Source organism: Plecotus auritus (assembly GCF_963455305.1).
Source record: "Plecotus auritus genome assembly, chromosome: 10".
Classification (NCBI taxonomy): Eukaryota; Metazoa; Chordata; class Mammalia; order Chiroptera; family Vespertilionidae; genus Plecotus; species Plecotus auritus.
This window is the reverse complement of record NC_137785.1, coordinates 10,289,503-10,298,387: the sequence shown is the minus strand read 5'-3', so window position 1 is coordinate 10,298,387 and position 8,885 is coordinate 10,289,503. Positions and strand designations below refer to the sequence as shown.

At 45.5% G+C, this 8,885-nt stretch overlaps 1 pseudogene across 1 annotated transcript; it reads left to right on the top strand.

Moving 5' to 3' along the window:
* Positions 1-310: 310 nt before the first annotated feature.
* On the top strand, positions 311-3,836 carry LOC308235356 (vomeronasal type-1 receptor 4-like; annotated as a pseudogene). Its single transcript has 2 exons — positions 311-343; positions 3,245-3,836. The product of its transcript is annotated as a vomeronasal type-1 receptor 4-like (transcript).
* The last annotated feature ends 5,049 nt before the right edge of the window (positions 3,837-8,885 follow it).

Sequence of the window (8,885 nt, the reverse complement as noted above, 5' to 3'; positions counted from 1 at the left end):
CAGGAAATTAAAAATAAAGCTGCTTTTTCTCCCTCCCGCCTCTCCCCCCCCCCAAAAAAAAAAAAGAAAAAGAAAAAGTAAAGCGGGAAAATCTCTAGGATTGGGTAGAAAGGAACCCGGAGGGATACGTGTTTCTTTTACAGGTGATGCAGGCTAGTTAACCTCTCACATAAATAGTTACCAGCGTATCTCAGGTAAAAGGTAACGATGAGGCGTGTCAGGCCATTTCCGCCCAGTATCCGGGTATTTGCTCCTGCAGGTGTGGAGAAGTGATCAATCACCTGACACAGAAAATACCGGATTACTCCAGATGCACAAAAACAATGGACAGGGCTCCCTCAAGGTAAAGTTAACCGACCACACAGGGCTTGGGACGTGGCTTCCCGCTATAACCCACTCAGTTAGGAAACTCAATGATCCAAACATCCCGTGCAATTACTTTTAGTTACTAAGTTTGTCTTACCAGGTAGTGCCATTCTTGTTCACATTTCTCCTTGTCTACACTGAGTGGCCAGATTATTATGATCTCTGAACGCATAATAATCCGGCTACTCAGTGTGTATATATATCTTAGAGGCCCGGTGCATGAATTTGTGCATGGGTGGGGTCTGGCCAGCCTGGCCAGGGGGAGGGAACATGGGCGGTTGGCCAGCCTGCCTGCTGGTCGAACTTCTGGTTGAGGGTACAATTTGCATATTAGCCTTTTATTATATAGGATAAACACTGAGTGGCCAGATTATTATGATCTCTGAACGCATAATAATCTGGCTACTCAGTGTGTATGTATATATTAGAGGCCCGGTGCATGAATCATTGATGTTTCTCTCTCTCTTTCCATCCCCCTCCTTCTCTGAAATCAATATATATATATACACTAGTGGCCAGATTATTATGATCTCTGAACGCGTAATAATGTGGCCACTCAGTGTGTGTGTGTGTGTGTGTGTGTGTGTGTGTGTGTGTGTGTGTGTATGTTAGAAGCCCGGTGCATGAATTTGTACATGGGTGGGGTCCGGCCAGCCTGGCCAGGGGGAGGGAACACGGGCAGTTGGCCAGCCTGCCTGCTGGTCGAACTCCTGGTTGAGGGTACCATTTGCAATATTAGCCGTTTATTATATAGGATATACACTGAGTGGCCAGATTATTATGCGTTCAGAGATCATCATAGTCTGGCCACTCAGTGTATCTCGCACTTGAAAATTCTTGGGTGGCCTACTTTTCCCGCTCTTCTCCTTCTTGTAGAATTCTGCAGCAATGGATTCCCTGCACAAAGATGGTGAAGACACCTACTCCCATAAAACGTAGAGAGAAGCCAAGTCTCCCAGACCCCCATCCCTCAGACCCAGGAGTCCAGACCCAGGTGGTTCCTGTCCCAGGACCGTAGTCAAGAACCCAGTTCCTCCTCATTTTGGAAAGAAGTCCGGGCACTCATCAACACACTCTTTCTGGGACGTTGGAGTCCAGGTAGCCCCTCACCTTGCTTTCCTAGTGAAGAAATTGGGGTTCACCTCAGAGAGGCGGTGTGATTCACGAGGGAGCCCCAAAGTCAGGATTCAGGTCCCTGCCTGTCCTACTCTCACATTGCAGACCATCTTAGGTCAGACCTGCCTCGGTCCCAGGCCCTCCTCAATGGCATTCTTTACAAATAAAACTGCCTGGCCCTCTTGGCTCAGTGGTTGAGCGTCGACTCCTGGTCACGGCACATGCCCGGGGGTTGCGGGCTTGATCCCCAGTGTGGGGCATGCAGGAGGCAGCCGCTCATTGATTCTCTCTCATCATTGATGTTTCTATCTCTTCCTCTCCCTTCCTCTCTGAAATCAATAAAGATATATTAAAAAAATCAAACTAACCAGAAAATAACCCTGACTCCTCCTCTATACACACATTTTGGTGAATTAACATATTGAAGGACACTCCGGGAAGGCTGATTAATATTCTGTTAAGACCCTCTCCTGAGACCCTCCCTAGGATTCCTGTCTGCAGAGGAAAGATAAAACACCTCAAGATAAAGGAGCTCTCTCTGGAGCAAGTCCACCTCTTTACCCCTCAGGTGTGTACCTCTGCTCTTTCTCCGAAGCTCTAAGGGCCCCTCGAGACTTGCAACCAGGGGAGCCAGTGGGCAACACCAGCTCATCCCAGGCTAACCCTCTGAACCTGCCTCCAAAGTCTCCTTTTTTTCTCTGACTTTCCAGTGAGCTGACAGCAGCCTGCCTGGGCTCACTCCTGTCACTGTGACTTTAATTCCCAGTGAGTTCACACAGCCCAGCGTGGCCCGATTCTTCCCGCTATAAGGCGTCTAGAGAGCCGAAGCAGAGACCCACCTGGGCGCTCTCCTGTTGCTTCTTCTACCCATAGTCCTTCCTTTGTTTCACTGTCCCCAGCTGTAAGAAATGTGCTCTCAAAACATATGCACTGCCCTGGCCAGGTGGCTCAGTTGGTTGGAGTGTCATCCTGTACATCAAAAATGTGCAGGTTCGATTCTCCGTTAGGACACACACCTAGGTTTTGGGTTTGATCCCCGGGTCAGGGTACATGCATGAGGCAACCAATCAATGTTTCTCTCTCACATTGATGTTTCTCTCTCTCTCTCTCTCTCTCTCTCTCTCTCTCTCTCTCTCTCTCTCTCTCTCCATTCCTCTCTCTAAAATCAATAAACCTATCCTTGGGTGAGGATTTTTTAAAAAATCACCTGGACTCGTATTGTGAAATCTTTCCTGCACCAAGTCAAGAATCCACATACTACCAGCCAGGCCAAGGCAGATTCACTCCGGGACCAGTCCCCATCTGGTAACACTCAGTCATACCTACAGCTTAGAAGAAATTCTGAATGCATTACTCATCTAAATATTAAAGAGAAATTATGAAATTTTTGAAAAATATAGTTCTGTGGTCTTAGAATAAGAAAATATTTCATGATCAGCACGAAATACATTGATCATGTGGTGAAATGACAAAGTTATGACCTAGCTCTCATTAAAGAAACCCACTCCCACAGCCCCCAACTCAACACACACACGACTTGTTTCCAACGCAAGGAACTCTGCCACACCATCCTCATCAGCCCCTTGAACTCCTGTTGGAAGGATCCAATAGGGTGGTAAAGAGCTTGAGGGGGTGGATAGGGGCTGGGAGAAGGGGGATCAAGGGGGGAGAAAATAGGAGATATCTGTAATACTATCAACAATAAAAATATATTTAATAATAATAATAATAATAATAATAATAAAATAATAATGCTTCCAAGTACATTGACTTCGTTTCCACCTGCTGGATCATGTACATGATGGTAAATTTTATTTTTCTTACCTATGCCTTGTATGTTTCTGGGAAATGGAGGGTTAAAAACACCACAAAGAAATGGGATTTTGGATACTATTCTGCTTCTGGACGGGAGACAATCACAGGTCCACTGTTTGCAGCAATATTAGTATTCCCTGAAATTCCGTTTTCTGTGCTCATGGTCCAGGCCAGCTGCTCCATGGCTCTCATCCTGTACAGACACAAGCAGAGGGCCCAACACATTCACAGAAGAGTATCTCCCCAGATCCTCTGCTGAGTCCAGAGCCACCCAGGGCATCCTTGTGCTGGTGAGCGCCTTTGTGTCTTTTTATACCTCTCTTCTACATTTAACATTTGCATTGGTCTTATTTATACTGGTAATCCTGGGTCATGGTTGGTGAACACTTCTGCCCTAATTTCTGTGTGTTTTCCAACTGTCAGCCCTTCTGCTTATGAGCTGTGACTCCAGTGTCTGTGGACTCTGCTTTGTGTGGATAAAGAATAGAAAGCCCCGCCCTAGCTGGTTTGCTCAGTGGTTAGAGCAACCTGCGGATTAAAGGGTCCCGGGTTCGATTCCAGTCAAGGGCACTTGCCTTGGGCTTGATCCCGAGTAGAGGGAGGGATCAATGATTCTCTCTCATCATTGATGTTTCTATCCCTCTTTCCCTCTCCCTTCCTCTCTGAAATCAATAAAAATATATTAAAAAAAAGAATAGAAAGTCCCCTAATGTTATCAGAAATATGTTTATTATATGGTTGTTTTTTTTCACAGGGTTCAGTTGTTTATTCACTCATCCTCCTAAAAAACTTCACACAAGGAGAAGCCACTTGTGTTTCTGAGGTAGTGCTCAATGAGCAATGGAGTTTCTTCAGTGGCTGAATGTAGGAACCACACAGGCGTAATGCTGGTGAGTAAAGCAGGCTAGCCTCATGCTGATGTTTAATATCCTGTTGATAATATTCTTAATTGAATGTTGCTTGAGGTGAATTGAATGAATTTAGTCCCAGCTGTGTTTCGGATTAACCAATGTTGGAACAAGTGATGTGTTTATTCATGGGGAAATTGTTCAAGCAGCCGATACCCTCAAAACATGAGTGTTGGATGTTGTTGGGAGACAATTCTCCACAGGTTTCTCATGTATTTTCATGCCTTATGGACAGAGGCATGGACAGATTGTGTCCAAGACTGTCATGGGGTATTTTTTTTGAGATGTCTGTGTAAAAAAAGTCCCTAGGAAGATAGGTTCAGTGTCACTCTCTGGGACAGTAGACAGACTTATTTGCTGTGCAGGGAAATAAAGAGAATGTCTTCAAAGTTCTAAGCAGGTTTGCTAGTAGCCTCTTGTATAAATTGAGTATTTTTATAGTCAGGCTTTCTCATGTGTGAGGCAAACCCGTGCATGTTAATGTTCACCTGGCCCTTTCTGCACCGCCCCCCCGCGATTGAAACTGGATTGGGGGCTGGGGGGCAGGTTGTGTTTGCAAGAAAAACGTGCAACCAGAATGTTCATGCTGCCTGCTGTGACTTGAGGAATAAAGTCCTTTGCCTTTAATCCAGAAATCTCATGTCTTCTTTCAGTATCTATACAGGTTGAGGCTCAACTCAGACATTCACATTCCTGAAATAAACAAGAGGTGTGATTCAAAACAAAAGGGACACCCGAAACTAATACAAAATAATACTGAATGTAGATGGTAATGGCACAGCTGCCTGCTCTTATGATCGGTTTCCCGAAGAGCAATGATCCCATCCCATCAGGCAGGGAATGGATCCGTGGGCCTCCGTGCTCCTTCAAAGATGCCCCACCCCCAAAACAACACCATCCTCTTCTATTATTCGTCAGGATTTCTCGCACGACACTCAGACATCCTGTTCATGTGTCTGTACACAGAGAGATTAATTTCTAATATTGAAAATTATCGTGGCAGATGTAAAAAAGAAAAAAAAGAAAAAAGAAAGTGGCTTGTCCAAGGTGAAGAAGAACTTCAGGAATAGAAGTGTGGACTGTGCAGTCAGGCAGAGGCTCAGAGCACAGGTTGTGAAAAAGGCCGGACGGACCCACGTGGACAGGGAGCTCATGGCTGCCTCAGTCAGGGAGCATTTGGGTACAGGTGTCAGAGCCCCATTCAAACTGGCGGAAGCACAGAAGGGATGGGTTCACCTAAGAGGCTAGGAAGGTCTTCAGAGGTAAGTCTGGGAACTTAGCTTGGCTTTATTTAGTCAGTGTAGATCAACGTGAGGATGTTGTTAGTCTGTAGACTTTATGTTAGAGTTTTGTGAAAGTAGCCTATAGAGGTGATGAACGGTTGTGACGGGTAAGTGTTGGGCATTAAAATGATGTTGAGATATCAGGTGGAAACTGGGTTCACAATGAGAATAGGTCTGGAATTTGGGCCAGAGAGTTAGGACTGGTGTCAAATGTAAATTGGAGATGATTCTACTGGAAGGATGTCAATGTGGACTTCCTGGAATGTGAGGAGTGCCGGCTAAGGTCCGAGTTGCACCTGAGATCAGGTTTGGAATTGACACATTGGTGACACCTAGTGTTTGGGTCAAGGTTGAGTTTGACTTATGTTCAGGGGTTCAGGGTTCAAGTCAGGAGTCATGATCGAGTTGCTTGATGTGAGCGATGGAGCTTGAGTTGACATTTGGAGTCAGGAGCTTGGTCAGGAAGAAGGTGCCATGTTGAGGTATAAATTGGACTTGGTCAAGGATAAAGAAATACTGAGGGTTAGGATTGAGTACCATTGAGGTTGCAGGTTAAGACTCTGGCTTGTGTGAAAAATGGAGTTGAGAGTTGTTTCTAAGTAACGACTAAACTTGGAATTATGGTTGAAACCAGGGACTGCAGTGTTTCTCACCCTCTCGTGAGCTCTTGATCAGATCTGGCCATGTCTTCTTCTTGCATGGCACCGTGTCCACCAAGCAAGAGACCTTGAAGCCCTAACATCCCATCTTCCTCACCACAACTTCCATTCAACCCATCGCAGTGGCCTGTTGACTTTCCCTCCTGAATGCATCTTGAATTCATCTACTCATTACCATCTCCACCTCCCAAATGGCCTTATCTTAGTCCCCACCATCTCTCATTTGTAAAATAGCAATGGTCCCTTTCTGGCTCCACATCCACTTCTTATCTTCCTTCATAGAGCAGCCAGATTGACATTTTGAGAATACCCATGTTATACGTGACTCCTCTGAACCAAGTCCTAGTTGTCCATCATCGCCCACAACATAAAGTCCAACTCACCAGGACCTACAAGATCCTTCATTCTCTGGTTCCGTACGACCTCTGTTCTCTGAGCTCCATCCGTACTCACCTTCCATCTCAGACCTTTACACCTGCTGTTTTCCCTTCATGATGCCCTGCAAATTCTTTACATTTTTTCTAGTTTATGCTTATTGTTCTATCCACACTCACTATTTGTTACTTCCTGGTTCAAAAACCCCCGGAAGTGCTTTCACAATCCTTTGCACATTTACTTCAGAGCACACATTAAAGTTATACATTTAGATTTGCATATCAGTGAATTGATTATTTTTCCTTTTACATTTGGCTGTTAGTTCCTTGAAGGAAGGAATTCTTTGTGTCCAGGATTGAGCACCACTATATCCTCAGCACCCAGCCCCGCCTAGTGTATAGCTGGTCTCCATATGTATTTTCTAAGTGTATACATGATTGGGTCTGAAAGAGTTTGTAGGAAAAGGGCTGAAGAAAGAGCTACCACAGGAAGTAGGGTTAGGTTTGCTGGTTAATTTGAATTCCACATAGGGATTCTAACTTGAATTAAATTTACATTCATAGTTTGGGATTGGATTTGGCATCTTACCTGAGACTTTGAGTAAACATTGAGCCCTAAATATGAAAAAGTTTGGTTGTAGAAACAAACAAACAAACAAAACCTCTCCATGCCAACTCGCCCAGTGTGGCTCCGTGATTGAGCATCGACCTCTGAACCAGGAGGTCACAGTTGGATTCCCAGTCATGGCACATGCCTGGGTTGTGGGCTCGATCCCTAGTGGGGGGCATGCAGGAAGCAGCCGATCAATGATTCTCTCTCATCATTGTTTCTATTTCTCTCTCCCTCTCCCTTCTCTCTGAAATCAATAAAAAAAATATTGTTTAAAAAAACCCCTCCAAACCAGAGGGAAACCTGAATATGATATGAGATGAAGGGGCTCCATGGAGCATTAATTCACCAGCTCAGCAACCTCATCAAAGACCCTATCTCATCCTGACTGGTTTGGCTCAGTGGATAGAGCCTCGGTGCCTGCGGACTGAAGGGTCCCAGGTTCGATTCCAGTCAAGGGCAAGTACCTTGGTTGAGGGAACATCCCCAACAGGGGGTGTGCAAGAGGCAGCTGATAGATGTTTCTCTCTCATCGATGTTTCTAACTCTCTGTCCCTCTCCCTTCCTCTCTGTAAAAAAAAAAATCAATAAAATATATTTAAAAAAAACCCTATCTCCATCTCTCTGTTTGTCCATCTACAGGGATATGGCTTTGTCTAATGGCCACTTCTCTCCACGGTTCCAGGAGAGCTGCCTCACTTCCAGAATTTACATCCATGAGGGACACTGTCTAACAGAGGGAAGGAGAACTCTTCTCGTGTCTCACTTTGGAAAGAAAAAAGCTGTTCCCAGAAGTAACCCTGTGGTCTCCCCCTCACTCTTCTTTGGCCAGAACTGCACCACAGGTCCATTTCTACACAATCCCTGGGCTTGGTGCAGTCAAGCTCATTAGTGGTCACATGAAGACAGCAGGCTCTCAAACTAAATCAATGGCAGAAGGCGTGAATGCTTGGGTAGGCAACAACCATGTCTATTATGGGACCAATTATGAGCCAAAGGTAGAATTAATTGGGTCAGAGGTCAGGACTGGGCTCAGGTGATGAATGAGTCATATTTTGGGGACTGATTTAGAAGTGTGTGTGTGTGAGGGGTCAATTCCACTATGAGAAGAAGTTGAGTGTGTGGTAATAATCCGACAATGGTTCCCATCTCGCTCAAAGTAAAACCAGACTCCTCCCTTAGTCCTCAATCCCGTGTCATCCGAGTTCCGTGATGTCGCTGACTCCATTGCCTGCCCTTCACCCTTTGGCTCATTCCGCTCCAGTCAAAAACAGCTTCCCGCTAGGGCATACTGGGTTGCCTCATGCCTTCTCACTTGCATGTTCACGCTGTCGGGGACTCACTCACGGCTCCCAGGTAGCTACACGATGGATCCACCACATCCTTCAAGATCTTGCTCAATGTCCTCTTCACATGGAGTCTTCTAATGGTCTCACCTAACACTCTAGCTCCAGGGGGAGAGACCCAATACTTCCCTATCCCTCCTCTTCTTACTTTTTTCCACAGCATGTACTGCCACCTAACAAACTACTTTAAGTTCTTATTTTTCTGCTGAAGGTCCCCACCCACTGGAACCAGAACTTCTGTGGAAAGCAGGTTTGTTCTTTTGTGGATACTATGTCCTGAAGGGCCACAATGATTTCTGGCTCAGAGTCAGGGCTCACTGGGTCCTGATCTTGAACGAATGTAACGAGCAAAGATGATCGTGCCGAGAAACTGTATTATAAGGACAACTATTCAAATGTACGTCAATG